Here is a 15,932-nt window from a genome sequence, read left to right as displayed (position 1 = left end):
AAAGAATACAGGACAAGTTAATGGCGTTTTGATAAAAACAGAATTTTCAAATTTTGCCTGAAGGTGACAGGCTAATTTTCATCAAATTTTTTAAGAAAGTCATTCTACTCATATTTAATAAGATAGCTATTGATTGATAATTCTGAGATGTTGATCTGGTTTTAAGAGTGACACAAAAATTTTGTTATTTCCCATTCGCAAGCCCCAGTGATAAATGTACTTTCCCTATCAAGTTTAAAGAAAATTTGAGCTTTTGAATGTGAGAATTGGGTTTCACCAAAGTGTGAGGTGCCGAATGCCATCTCCACCCCCACTCCAGAAGCTTAATGCCATAACCTAAACTTGTGCTATAGGAAATGAATTACAGAAGCAATCTACCCTAATTTGTTAACTTATTCAAATAACAGTTATTATACTTAACTATGCTAAAGATTATCTTTTTTGTGGCAGATTGTTTATTTTTTGATGAGCCTAATTACTGATTTTCTAAAAGTAATTTACATTTATTACAAATACATCTTTTAAAATGTGACAGATAAATGTTGTTCCCATAATGTATTATGAAAAAAGTTACTATTTAAAAACACATTATTTAATTTGAAAGATGAATGGCAAACATCATTATTTTTTTTCCTGCAACACCTGTGCCCTAGGCTCATTAAAATGTGTGATTCTGTGTAGAGCTGCTAGAAATGAGGAGTGAGGGGGGAATCTATACCATATATATACCCTAAAAATAAACTCGGTATGCAAAATTGGAGAAAGGCATCCTACTTACTAATATAGCTCAACTAATTTTCTAAGTTTCAGATTCTATTTACAATTGGCTGCAAGTGAGAACAAAAGTAGGAGAGAGAGAAATGTATTTTCTGTGAAACATTGTCCACCCTATAATCACATTCTCCATCAGTATGCAGTAAAACTGACCATTAGGGGAGAATAACTGCAATTCCAGAAGCTGTTTCAAAACAAGTTCTGTGAGAAACAGTTGTACCGTTGGCTCTGCCAACCTCCACAGAAGGACTGGTAGAGCCTGGCTGATTTCTGTTCTCTGAAAGGGGATAAAGGCTTGAAAGCAACACCACTGTGAGCATGACATCACGTGACTGTGACCCTCAAGTCACCAGTCACGATGGTCCGGAGCTCCAGAAGCCCTGGCACTGGAGAAGCCTCCAGGATGCACTCCTCCCTTTTTCATACTCTAAGGATTTCTTCTCTCCTTTACATACACATAGGACTGACATGAAATGTAGATTGTAAGCGGCTCCATCTTTTGACTTCGGAAAGTGAATGTGCTGATGGATCTGTATAACCCTCACATTTTACAGGCAGGGACTGTGTAAAACTGTCAGCCAGCCTGCCTGCCAGTCAGCAATATTTTGTTGAGCCCTCGCGATGCAGTGCCTGGCCCTATCCCAGGCAGTGGGAGAAGCAGCCAGATTTTACTTCTGCAGAACTCACATCGCCCCCAAGTGACTCGTTATCAGCCTAGGGCCATTTAAATAGCCATATTTACTAGTGTTAATCAGTTTTTTTTATTTTTTTCAGTAGCATGTACACAAAACATCTGGATGCCTAAATTTTTTGCCAGTCATTAGTATGGGTACCTGGGTATAAAGATTTACACATTGTTAAAATACTACTGGCCAGGACAAGTTATTTAATCTCGAAATGTTGACACGACTTCAGTGTTAAATGTCAGGAATACGTAGTAAAATTATTTGGTAAATATGAGATTTTCATGTCTATAAAAGCTTAGTTGTTGTCGTTGTTCTTCCCACAAGATTCAAAAAAGAAAAAGAAAAAGCTCTACTTTTTAACCCATCTGAGAAGCGTCATTTGGAGTGCTCTTTTTATCAGGATAATAACATTCACCAAAATTTTAAAATTCAACTCACTGTTTTTTCTTTTTCAGAAATAAGTTCTCAAATGATGAAATTATTGCAATGTCCTCTAGAAGAGCTATAACTTAGAATAGCAATACAATCTACGACAGTAACAAAATTTTTTCAAAAATTTTTGTAAAGGTTTCTCATTGACTGTGTTCTAATTAAAAACCCACTGAAATTGTTGAGAAGTTTTAACATGATCTAACACAGTATGCATTTGCACCAATTTCCAGGCACACCGCTGTGCTTTTCAGTATTTTCATTTGTGTGTCATGTTTCTACAAAAATAGAGAGGTCAGTTACAGCAAATCACATCAAAGGAAAGGTAACTGGATAGATCCAGATATTTCTGCCTAATTTGGAGGAAGCACATAATGTATGTCTGGAGTGCCTCCTAGGACCTGCCTAAGAGATGTGCTTTGCACTAATCTTTTTGCTGTATTCTGACAGTTATTTCTTCATAATCCTCATCATAAGCCTCTGATCTTTGGTGAATGATTTAACCCTAAACTTCATACGGGATAAACTCTGTGGTATAAAAATTTAACTCATTACATGCAGCCAGTGTGTACCTTTTATTTTTTCCTTTTGACTTATTCTGGTTTTCAGTTTCATTTTACTCTGTGCATGTGTGTGTGTGTGTGTGTGTGTGTGTGTGTGTGTGTGTGTGTACACGTAGCAGGGGGGGATAGTATTTACTTAGGATGCATATTATTTCCTTTAGAAGTTTTAGTTCCATTGCATTTCTTACTTTACTGGTTTGCAAAGGTGATAGTTGGATTTTAGATTGTAGGAAATTACTTGTATTTATGTATGCTCAAGTATACACATATGCAGTAAAAAGTGCCGCTGCTCAGTTTTTACAAACTAAGAGAGCTATAAAGGCAACCATTTCTCATGTACACACCACACATTTTCATTCTATCAATGGGATTAACATTTAGTGTTTAATATGACCCAAAGCTGGCCAAGCACATTTAAGAAAGTACTCTTGGCGACAGCATATTCATTTTTCACTAAATGATATAGGTGTAATCTTATCAAATTTACTTTTAAAATTACTTTAATAAATCAAGGTTCTGGTGGATGCCAAGTATTTTCTTATAATTATCCAGTATTTCTGAATAACTAGCCCTCCCATGCTAAATAATGAAGATTTTATTGGACATCACCCATACACACACACACACACACACACACACACACACACACACACACAGAGCTCAGTTCTGTGTCTCAGCCACTTTGGCCTACTCCTTTTCAAGTGGGCCAAGTTGAAAGAATTGATTATTCCGAGAGAATTTAAATACCAGCATTTAAAGACCAGATTTGCCTCACCTAAGGATTCCCTACTCAGTGTCAAGATTTCAAATGAGTCATGTTCTCCGCATTTGAACAATGCACCATGCTCTTTCTTGAGTGACTGCATTATTTTGCTATACCAAATTTCATCCCATCTGTTCCTGTCTGTCTCTCCCTGTTCTTAAACTTGCCTTCTCTCCCCAACTTCCTGTGGCTCCAGCCAAACCATATTAGTGAAAGACTTTCTGGCTCTTAAACAATTTGCAAGATTATTGAGAAAAAGAGAGCAAGACAGAATGAGAGTGTTTAGTTCAAAAAGGACAACAAGCGACCTGACATCAGACTTCAAAACTCAGCTTAAAGCCAGACAAGCAAAAGCCTGCTTTATCTGAGAGCTGGTCAGAGGACCTAAAGTAATTACATTCTGCATTGCCTAAACCTGAAATTTAATTGTTCACATTCAACAGGTGATTTTAGCCATTTAGAAATAGGCAGAACCGACTGAGTTTGGAACAGATTTCTATATGAGCCATCAAATGTACAGACATAATTGAATTATTCACATTTGCACAATGCTGTCTGTACCTTAAAGGAAACGCATTTGTATTTGAGCTAGATGTCCCAGTTATATCCTTTTACAGTCAAGAGGCTGGAACATTTGGGGTTATCACACTGTTACCAATATTTTACCACTATGTAATAGAGGCGTTGTTCATTTCCACTGTCGCACATATTGTCATTGATGGGGAGGGTTAAATCTGAGGGCCTAGGTTCTCAGTCTGTATATCACTGTTGATACTTTGCTGCTTGCTTGGCGTCAGCAGCCTCGCATTTTCGTAGTGATTTGAGGCTGTCTTGAGTGTTTGAAACCAAGTTCACAGCCAAAAGAGTAAATGAGATCCAGAGGAAAGGTCAAATGATTATTTTTGTTTTCTTTACAACCATGTCTTCTTTTTAAAATCAATATAGTTTTCACCTCGATTCTGAAACATTTTTGTCAAGCACGTGAACTCTGGGCTATTAAAATCACTTTATATTTTATGTATCTTTTTATTTCAGAACATTAGCAGGTTGTCCCAAAATGGCAGCCTTCAGTGGTTCCTCAAAAGTCTGGGTTTTGCAAATAAAACAGACATTTCTGAAACAACTTCTTGTCACTTTTTTGTTTCCTGTAGATAAGCCTGGCTGCAACTCAGGGGTGGCCTCATACTCCCACCCCAGGCTGGTCTCCGTTCCATCACGTCACTGCCATTTGTTACACTGGCCTCTCCTAAAGTGACCCTTTCTTCCGAATGCGGTTTGTCTACATGAGCCTTGTGATCTGGATGTGTGCACTGGTTCTCTTTAGGTGACTGTCTCTGAAGTTCAGCAAAGCTGCTTGTTCTCCCATGGATTCCTGTCCCAAGCTACCTCTACCAACCCTGCCTCTCCAGCAAGACTTTTCTGTTTGCCTCCTCCTGTCCCCATCTGCTCTTTAAAGATCTGCAGCTCACCAAATTGATGGTCCATTAAGTTCACCTGTCTGGAATGAACCCCTGCCAGTACTTGACCAATTTCATGTTTCAATCTGAAGTTTTTGTAATGGTATGATGCCTATGTTTATTGAAAGAGTTTTACCTAAAAGGCCAACATTTGATTTGAGCAGCATAGAGAAGAAACACTGGTTCTTTTATCAAAATTAAGCAACTTTTAAAAGCGCTGTTTTATTTATTTTATTTTAAAAATAATAATCTATGCAGCACTTCAAGAAACAACTATATGGTGTTGTGTATTATAAACTCGTGACATTCTACTATTAAATTATGTACAACAGTTTTGTTTTTTATGCTTCTTGAGATGGTAATGAGAAAAAGTTTTTTAAAAAAGTGTGCCTTGCTGTATTTCTTATACCATTTATTAAAAAGCTGCTTTAATGGTAAAATTAGGTTGGTTTGAAAGAAGGAAATAGCAAGGTTAAGATGTGTGAATAATTTCTGTATATATGTATAACCAAGTACAAACATTGATGCATAATGACAGTATAAAATGCTTTCATGTTTGTGATATCTAGTGATGTGGAAAATATAAGCCTTAAATCCATTAGATTGCATGGTAATTAAAATTGGCATAATAAACATAGCTTATTAGGGGAAAAGGAAAATTAGTGATCTCTTCTACCTGTATCCTTTACCAAATTACTACATCTGATTCTGGAAAAAAAATATAACATTTAGCAGCTTCCAAAATGTCTATGTTGCATAAGAGGCTTAAAATTACCGAAACTAGAAACTACACATTAAGCCTTCACAATTTTCAAAATCTTCCTGATTACTATAAATATCTTGAAACACAAATGATTAAATGCCAGTTCCCCTAAACCAGTAAAACCATATCCTAGATTTTTTTATTTCTACTTATCATTAACGGTTTAATGTTGGATTTCAGGATACCTAGTACATCTAATATTTATTTTATATGATTCTTTTGAATAGGTTTGATGGAAAGATGATAGAAGAGTATCAAAAATTTGACTATTATTTTGATTCAGATGATAGATTTTTCAGTGTATTTATTTTGTGTAAAGGAAATTAGCTAAGAAATATTCCATTTTGTCTTTACTACTCTTGTTAAATGCAGTTTTTAATTTATGTTCTAATGCCTACTAAAGTGCCTGACACAGTAGGTATTCAAGAAAAATTTGTTGAAGTATTGAATTAGGTAATATGGATGACATTTATCATTTTATTTTGAGAGACATATGCTTAAACATGTAAACAACTAGAAAAAAAAGATGTAATGCAGTTAGAAAACCACGCATAATATATAATTAATTTATATCAAAGTTCAAAAAGAAATAATGTTGTAGATTCATATAGTTACAGAAATGACAATCATTCATTCAACTGATAGTTCGTTAACACCTTTTAGCTGCAAGGCACTATTCTAGAAGCAGGGAATGCAATGACGAATGAAGGACGGCCCTGCCCTCAGAAGGCTTACCTACGTGATGTACGAAATGAACAGTAGTTGTCCAGGAGGTGAGGAAGAGAGCAAAGTTGTGAAAGAGGCACAGAGAAGGAAGCAGCAATAAGGGACAGAGAGGAAGGAAAGAGTTAGAAGAGAGCAGAAAGTTAGATGATAGAAAGTTAGTGAAGCTGATTGCAGGGGTAGAAGGAGAAAAGGTAAATTGGGAGACTTAATGAAGTATCTTTTTAAAAGTCACATTGGAGCTTTTGTATGTGATATGCTAGGTAGTAAGGAAATTTTGTTAAGCCTGTTTTGCACCTGATTTCATTTATCACTAGAACTTTATTAGTATCACACCAAGAACATTTAAAAATGCTAGTCTGTAATTCTACCATTTTAATGACTATTTGTATTTTCATGCCCCTTCTAATCTTTCCCATACATATTTCTAAATTGATGAATCATTCTAGACTTTTGAATAGGTAGGAATTTGTTCACATGGGGTTTTAGGCAGACATCTAGTTGCAGTGTTCAAGATGATTACAGGGGGAAGAGATTAGAGATAAATGTCTCATTAGGAGGCAGCTGTAGAAAATAAGCTGGGCTTGGGAGGATAACAAGATAACAGGGATAGTAGTCCCGGATGTAGAGGAAGAACAAACCTAGCGTCCTTGAAATAGCTAAGAGCATTCTGGAGCTCTGCAGAGTTATGCTATCTTTTTATATGCCGAGACATTGTAAATTTTCTATCAGTGGTAATTAACGCCAAGTCTGTATCTACTGGTAAAACATTCAAAGAAAAAACAGACCACGATGTTCTACTTACCTGTGATATACTCATTGAAGACCTTGAGGTATTGAAAATATTTGTTTATTAATATACTTAGTATTAACACTGAATTTGTAGAATGACTTTCGGGTGTATTGGACAGTGCTTTTTCAGGTTGGAAGAGATGAAATAGCCTCAATCTCTTGCTCTGTGTAGGTGCTACCTCCCCGGTCACCCTTGAAAATGGTCACACCAACTTTGTCCACACACTTCCAGTGACAGTGATTTCTTAACTGTTAAGGCAAACTGTCTCACTGTTGGGCATGTTTCTTTGTTGGAATGTTATTTCTTAGGTTACTAAAATCTGCATAGTGCCCCCTTCCCCCACCATTAATTTTGCTCTCTGCTCCTAATTCTTTCCTGATGAGCTGCTCAGAGTATTTCTACACGTTCTTTCTAATGGCAACCCTGAAGATAATTGAGGCCAGTTACTCATCCTCTCCCAGCTGCTATGATTTCTGTTCTTTAATTCCCTCGACAGCCCTTCATAAGTCATGATTCTTAGATCCATTTCCATCTAACTGAATGTTAACAGACAGAATCCTTGAAATTGAGGAACTGTCTTCATCATCATATATGTAGAAAAGTATCTGAACATTTGAGTGGTAAGTTTTCTCTAAAAATATATTCAAGATATATGTTTATTCTATTATTGTAAATTTCAATAAATAAATAAGTAAATAAGTAAGAATCCATTACTTCCTTCAGTGGTCCAGTCCAGTGCCATGGTCATCTTGAATCTTTTCCTTACATCAAATCCAAGCCTAACCTGTTTTCATATAAAGCAGGGAGGGTCCCCCCTCCATTTATTAATTCATTCATTTATTCATTCAGTCATTCAACAAACATTCATTGAGTGGCTACTTGTGTGAGGCACTGTGTTTGGCATTAGAGATACAAAGGCAACTAAAACGTCGTCTCTGCCTACAAAGGTTTACAGTTTTTCTTGTGAAAGTGCCTTTGATGTCCTTGAATAGAGTGATTTCTCTAAATTAAATGATGACTCATTAATTTTGTTTCCTATCTAGTTTCTCTACATTTTAAAATATCTAGTGAGCAAAATAGTATGCAGAATTATCTGGATCTGACTATTAGAAGAAGTGAAGTGGTTTTTTTTTGTATTTGAAAGTTTTAATTACAGGAAAAATATTTCAGCTTTCTGGTCACTGAATAAATATTCATCTTATGCAACAACAGAACAGTTTAAATTGGGGGCTTTTGAGAAGCTGAGTTTGATCGTTTTTTTGTGTGTGTTTGGTTCATCCAGATTAGATTTTTACCCATGCTATAATTTCTGGGAACAAATGAGCTGAAAATAACAAACACACTGAAATCATTTAGCTATTACTTACAAGTCAAATTATTTTAATTTCCAAATGAAATTGGTATAATTTTAGAATTTTAATGACTACGTTATTTTTCAAGCACTATAATTTTATATATCGAATTTTTCTAACTTTTCAATTTTTATTTTGAATAATTTTAGACATAAAAGTTGAAAGAGTAGTACAATCATATTGGCATACTCATCAGTCAGATTCATTTACTGTTACTATTTTAACACATTTGCTTCACATCCCTACAAACACATATACACTTTTTTTGAGTGATTGAACCATTTGAAATTAAATTGCAAATCGTAACACTTCATCTGTAAATCCTTCAGCATATATCATGCCCAAGAAATGTAACGTTGATACCATATCTGATACTCCATATTCAAATTTCTTCAAATACGCTAAAAATGTCCTCTTACAGTTGTTTCTGTTTTAATCCATGATCCAAACAAAGACCACACGTTGCTTTTAGGTTTTGTGTCTTTTTAGTCTTGAACGGTTTCCCTGCACTTTTATCCTTTTTCTTTGGTCTTGCATAACTGGCATTGCTGAAGATTCCAGGCTGGTTTTATGGAATGACCCACAATCTAGATGTGTCCAGTTGTTTTCTCATTACTCAACTCAGGGTAAACTTTTTTGTCAAGTATACACTACATAGGTGATGATATGTTCAATAGCCACTCTTTAATGAAGAGTAAATGAGTCACTGACATTCTCGATATGTCTTAAAGTTCAGAACTTACTCTGACAGTTCATACTTAATTAGTCTAAGGCAGGGGTGAGCAAACTACAGTTTGTGGGTCAAATCTGGCCCACTGCCTATTTCCGTTTGGCCTCTGAGCTAAGAATGGTTTTTGCATTTTTAAGTGATTAAAAAAAAATCAAAAAAATATTTCGTGACATGTGAAAATTATATAAAATTTAAATTTCAGTGTCCATGAATAAAGTTTTATTGGAACATAGCCACATCCATTTGTTTACATATTGTCTATGGCTGCTTTTGCACTCTAACTGCAGTTAAGTAGTTAGGACAGAGACCGTATTGCCTGCAAAGCCTAAAATATTTCTATTTGGCCCATTACAGAAAAAGTTTTCCCTTCTCTAGTTTATGGTATTCTAAACATTGACACCATTTTCTTAGAAGTAGATAGATTTCCATTTGCTAAATCAATGTAACATATTAGCACCTGTAATATTTTTTGCTTTCTATATTTTGAGTTCTCAATTTCTGTTTCATGTTACCTTAGTAAAATAAAGTGTGCTTTGTTTCATAAACTTAAAGATTGTTCCACATCCACAGTTGATTTAAGGATTTAAATTTAGTTTACTTACTACAGCATGGCTTTGATTGATTTACAGGATTAGTCAATTACAGACTAAGTCATTCGTTCAATCAAAACATCAGGAAAATTGACACAACCTAAATTTACTTCAATTCGCTAATAATGTAGAATCCTTTTTCTAACTGTTTTTTCAAAAGCAATCCCAGGAAATTTAAATCTAGGCTACAGTCAGTTTTTTCAAATGTATTTTTCAACCCAAATAAGGGTAAAAACCTTGATCGAAGACTGTTTAAGATAGACTTTCATTTCCCATTTTCCGGCCATAAGTAATCTGAATTCACCAAGGAAATAAGTATTTCTCACAGACCCTGCAGTGGCCGTAGGTGGGCACTCTTCTAACACAAAAGATGTTCAAAGGGTAGCAGTTCTTTACTTTTTACCCCATAATTCTCCTTCGACAGCACTACCACCTCCCTCTCCCACATGCCTCGAGAGAGGATGCTCAAGAAAGGTGTTTGGCCACTCTCTCCCTCTTAGAAAGCAACTACATACCTTTCGTATAACAATGGCCTCTTAATATGAGGCTTGTCATGTATCTGCATTTCAAGAGTAAAATAACAAAATGATGTGTGCAAGTCAGGCCCACAGTATGAAGATTTCTGTGGTGAAGGCATTTTACCCATGCCTAGAGGCCATTCTGATCTTTGATTAATGGGCCCTCACCAAGGCAGACAATATGCAAAGATTATTTGTACTTGTGTATTGAAGTAAACCAGGACCTGCATAAAGCAATTTTTCTCAGTCTCTTTTTTGTTGCAACACACACAACTTGGTAGATGTTCACATGTGTGAGACACTTGCAGGCTTTTGCCAAGCATTAATGAGCAAGTCCAGTGACCAAAGACTCTTGTCCTCCTTTGTCCCATTCACAGAGGAGAATCTTAATGCAACTGAGTGGAGCAATATCACTCTATGGATAACTTTGAAGCCAATCTAATGTATACTTAAACAAAAAAATTATTCCTAAATAGCAGTACTTTTTCAAATAGCAGTACTTTTTCATTGGTTACAAATCCTTGTGACATCATGTTTAATAACTACTAATGTAGAGGCGTGCACTCTCTTGATGGAATTGAAGAGCCCCAAACCTGGGAAAGGTCATTTGAAGAACAGAAGAATCGACACCCCGGTGCATGGACATACATCCCCAGGCGTTCCACAACCATGAAGAACTCGATCTTTCTGGTGAGTACGTTCTTCCGAAAAATAGGAAGCAAATGTGAAATGCAGGAAAACTTGGCCTCCAATTTACATTGGAGAAACGGCCAATCCTGATGCTTTGGTCCAGGTAATTTCACCCCTTGTTAACTACAGAAGCATAAGATATGGGATGTCAAGATTTTCCAGATGTATGTAAAACCTTCTGTGTCTCTACCACATAAGTGATTGTGTTTATCAACTTTCTAGATATAAATTTTTGTATTTTCCCATCATCAAGACATGTAGTAATAGAGTTAGTAATTTAGTAAAAGTTAATAAATGCACAATTTAATGAGAAATGACACTAAAATTCTTAAAACATTTCTTTGTCCTCACACTTAACTTACCATTAAAAAAATCCCAACTCCCTATAAACAAATGGGCCATTACAGGCATAAAACAAATATTATTCAGCAAAATTTATTCAAGGATTAAAATGAACACATTAGGAGCATAAAAATGCATCAGATCCTCTTTAAACCCCAATATTCCGTAAACCACTGATTTATAAAAATTGCTCTAAGGTTTATAGAATTAGTCTGGTTCTATTAGTTGATCAAGTTACTTACACTGTCAGCAATTCAAAACAAATAATTCCCTCTGTGTGCGTGTTTGCTTGCTTGCAAATATGTTTCATTTATTTTAAAGTGTCTTTTTATATAGAAATCCAAGTTGCTGAAATTTATCTTGTCATTAAAATGGTATGAAAATCAAATCAGTCTTCATATTGGTGCTCTTATCCCTGCCGATCTCAAATGACTGATGATGCTTAGAGCAAGGTTTTATAAAATTAAAATTCCTTTTCAGGAAACAATTTTTTTTTTTTTTTAACATGGGCATGATTTGCCTCTGTTCTAAATACTTTTTATCAGAGTTCTAAGTTAGGGATTATTTTCTTACCAATGATATCTTTCCATGCAAACTACATGTAAAAAAAATATTTTTAGTAAGTAAAATTGCTAATTATTTACAGGTTAAAAGGCATTTTCTATAGCAATGCAATAGTATTTAATGGAGAATTTGTAAAAAGAAAAGAAGACATACTCTGATTGATCTGGAATGATTGAACACCAGAGTATTTTTCTTCACCTGAGAGTCTGATTACTGACGTCATCTGGGACTTAATGGCAATTCAAACGATTTCAAACCAAATTTAATCTTTGATGATGTGGCATCACCATAACGATTACCAATTATTGCTTAGTATATTAAATGAGTAGTTGTAGGAAATCAAGCCAAATAAGTAAACACATTTTGGATATTATTTTTTAAATCAATGCAAATAATAATAAAATAAATCATTATCACTTTAGTGCTTACTATGTGCCAGGTGCTGGGCTAAAATAAACACTTTAGATACTCAATTTAATCCTTACAATACTCTAGGATTGACGATACCCATTTTAGAATAAGGAAATTGAGGCCTAGAAAGGTAGGCTAGTTATTTGTTTCCTTCTCATAAAAGCAGAGTGTGGCGAGAAAAAAAAAAAAAAAGCTGTTTTAGAAACTTGTTTTCTATCTAGATAAATAAGGACTTATTTTCCAGTGTTCACTTAACTTGCGATTTCGTATGTTGCTAAATTTCTTGTCTGAGCATATAGTTCATGCCAAGGCTGAAGAAAACTTTCATTTTAAAATGTATTTCTTATAAAAATCCTATAGGAAAAATTGATAGCTAAATTAGCACTTGAAAAAGGCCAAAGAAAATTATATACTGTGTATAATTATGCCTCATTATGACCTCTGCACATTTTCCAGAAAAGTTAGGCATTAAAAACACACACAACAGGAACACCTTAAAGGTCAGAGCCTGATGAAAGAAAAATGCAATAGTTAATTATAAAGGACGAGATTAATGTTCTAGTAGGAACATACATTTTTATCATTACATTTTGCTTCAGAAATACTTTAAAATATGCAATTTCTCTTCTATGTGTTTTGTTTCATATCTGAGAGAGATGGTGGAGAGAGACATTTCTTGAAAGTACAAGTAGAAATTAAATTTTAATTTGATGAAATGAAAATGTGGGCTCTGCTATGATACCTAGCATTCTTTTTTGTGATTTTTCTTCACATGGGTCTTTTCTTTCCAGAGGTATTCTAGCTTCAAAATTAAATACTGAGGTCTCAGTTTGCAAAAAATTTACCTCAACATTTTTCATTATCTTCAAGAGATATTTTATAAGATAGAGTTTCTGAATCATATTTTTGGAGTTTTACCCTGGCAACACACCTAACTATAAACATTTAAAATGACAACAAATGACAACTGTTTTTAAACTCTTTACTAGAAAATAACTTCAGATTTACAAAATGTTACAAACATAAAAATAGTATACTTTAAACAGGCTCACCTAACGTTAATATTTTAGGTCATCTGATTTATTATTTTCTATCAATCTATCATATAGGTTTTTTCTGAATGATTTGAAGATAAGTTATATACATTATGCCCTTTTATCCCTAAATACTTCATTGTATTTTCCCTAATAAGGATACAGGTATTTCTTCTTACATAACCATAGTATAGTTATCAACTTCATAAATTTACACTGATAGAATACATTTATCAAGTGTAGGTTCACATTTCCTAATTTGCCAATGTCCTTAACAATATACTTTGTAGCATTTTTTTCTTCTGTGCACAACGTGGGTATAGAATTTAGTTGTCCTATCACTTTAGCTTCCTTTAATTGGGTAACATTTTCCCTGCCTTTCTTTTTCTTTTAATGATATTGAGGAATAGATTTTTTTCTTTAAAAAATAGGTTATTCCTCATTTTGTGTTTGATCTTTCCTCATGTTTAGGTCGAAATCATGCATTCTCAGCAAGAATTTTGCATGGGTGATGTTCTGTCCTTCTCAGGGTATCATATCTGGAGACACACAGTGTCATCTGTCCCCATTGGCGATGTTGACTTTTATCATTTTGTGTGAAAACATCATGCAAAAACCCTGCCTCTCCTCAAAATTTTCCCTGGGTTTGGCGTCTACTGATAATTCTCGTCTGACAATCCTTACAAGATGTTGCAAAATTATGATTCCCCAGCTCTACCACTCTGTTCACATTTCCAGTGGGGCCTTGATATTCCACCATAAGTAAGACCTCTCTCTTCTCCCCTGTTTACTTATCTATTTGTCAAAGATATACATTCCTTCCCCACCCCCCTCCAATTATGTATAATTCATTACTGTACTTGGTTTTGGTGCTCAAATTGTCCCAGATTTGGCTAGTGAGAGCCTCTTTAACCTAACTCTAGTGTCCCTGACATTTTTTTAAGCAATCCCTTACTTTGTGGTATAACAAGGAGTTCCAGTCCTATCCTGTGTCTACCTTCCCCGGTCATTGACTCAGCCATTTCTCTGAGGAGAGAAGTGATTCTTTTTAGTAGGGATTGGCATTAAAGACTGAGATCTGAGTGCTAGTTTTGCTTATGGCTACTGGAGTATTTTTGCTTCTTAACTCAATGTTTTCAGCCAACAAAGCTAGAAAATTCAGAATTTATTTCTGAACCACTATAATAAAAAGTCTGCTGAAAAGAGTTCTGTATTTATTTGCACTTTCCTCATCCCCACATCCCACCCTGCTCAAGGTTGAGAAGGTGTGGTCAAATACGGTTTCAAAGTTCTAAGTTACTTTATTACCAAGCTATTGGCTCCTTTGTCCTCCTCTTCCCTCCCTCCTTCCCTTACTCTTTGATTTTCCTCTAGCAGTTACTTCTATTCTTCTGTCTCTTTATTACACTCTATTACACTCCGTGACACCCTCAGCCCTACAAACAACTGGCAACTTCCTCTAGGTCTAAAAATATGCTTAAATATCTGCTTCCATCAAAAGATTTCACTCAAGACAGCTGCCTCTATACATTGTACAAAGACTGCCAGCTAGAGGGGCCAGTCATGATACAATCCAACTAGTATTTCGCTGGCCAAGTCATGACAGCACACATGTGGGGATATGGCTAGCAAAGCAAGAATCAAATTTTCCTAATGTTCAAAAGGCACCTGGAATTTAGCAGCAGCTCTGACCTCCATCCTGCTTTTGTATCATGTTATCATATCTCACCATCCTATACTATCCACATTCTCAGAAGTTTTATACTAGTGCGTCCCTCCTACTCATTCTCCCTCCAAAATCTGTTTCTGCCTCCTCCATTCTAATGAAACCGCTCAATCACAACTTCTCAAAATTATAATCCTACCTGACAAGAAGCTGCTGGCACTTGAAGCCATTCTCTTTTCCTTTTTCTTTTTTTTCACTTCCGAAGCCTATAATTCTCCTCTCTTACTTTTTGACACGTGTCTGTCTCTTTTCCTGCCTTCTCTATTGGTGGTCTTTCCCCAGGTTTCTCTTTCACTCTCATTCACATCTGAGTTATTTTCTACTTCATACTTTCAACTCGCTCTAGGTGTAAAATGCCAGCATTTAATCTCTAGACTTGGCTTTTCTCAGGCATTCTACGTCTAGGTCAATTTATCCAACTGTCTTTGCTCTAGAGGTTACCTTAGGAGGTCATGTTTTAAAACCAAGCTTGTAATTTTTTACTCTTTTATACAATTCTCTGTCTCAGAGGATGATATTAAACATTTTCCTAATTGTTCAAGATTTAAACTCTGGAACATCTTTGATTTCTCTCTCTGTCTCACTTTTCTATCCCCCAAATGCGACTACAAAAGTCCTGCTGGTCTTTCTTCCCCACATTTTGGAGCCCTGTTTAAATACTTTCATTCCCACTGCCACCCTAATGCCGAGCCCCCCAAGACTCACATGGTTCATGGCAATAATTTTCTGATTCCTTATTTATTTTGGGGTTGCTTGCAGTGTTTACCACTTTGCTTCACGCACTTCATTTTGTCAAGTCCTTTGTGAATATCTAAATTTGTGCCCCACTAGAGCTGTAGACAATGCTTGTGAAACATAGGATATGTCTTTCTCTTGAAGGTAGATTGTTTAGCAACTTTCTCCGTCTGTAGTCTGTAGAAGCTTGTAAAAACAAAGATTCTTAGTCCCCACCTTGATTCAGATCCAGTGGACCTTGGGTAAAACCTAAGCATCTGCATAATAGATACCCCAAGTTTTTCTTTTC

At 35.4% G+C, this 15,932-nt stretch overlaps 1 protein-coding gene across 8 annotated transcripts in view; it reads left to right on the top strand.

The window, feature by feature from the left end:
* Positions 1–14,295, top strand: part of AKAP6 (A-kinase anchoring protein 6) — a 504,258-nt gene extending 489,963 nt beyond the window's left edge. For 5 of the 8 annotated variants that reach the window (XM_016123631.2, XM_036239029.1, XM_016123634.2 and 2 more), the window contains one exon: positions 4,367–10,613. The gene's annotated coding sequence lies outside the window, so the exon portion shown is untranslated. Of the gene's footprint in view, positions 1–4,366; positions 10,615–10,695 lie in introns of those variants that run through there. The other 3 variants (XR_001594257.2, XM_036239030.1, XM_016123636.2) reach the window with 3 other exon arrangements.
* The last annotated feature ends 1,637 nt before the right edge of the window (positions 14,296–15,932 follow it).

The sequence above is a fragment of the Rousettus aegyptiacus genome, unplaced genomic scaffold, assembly GCF_014176215.1.
Source record: "Rousettus aegyptiacus isolate mRouAeg1 unplaced genomic scaffold, mRouAeg1.p scaffold_m13_p_3, whole genome shotgun sequence".
In the NCBI taxonomy this organism is placed as follows: domain Eukaryota; kingdom Metazoa; phylum Chordata; class Mammalia; order Chiroptera; family Pteropodidae; genus Rousettus; species Rousettus aegyptiacus.
The sequence above is the reverse complement of the archived record's forward strand: the minus strand, read 5'-3'. Positions and strand labels throughout refer to the sequence as shown.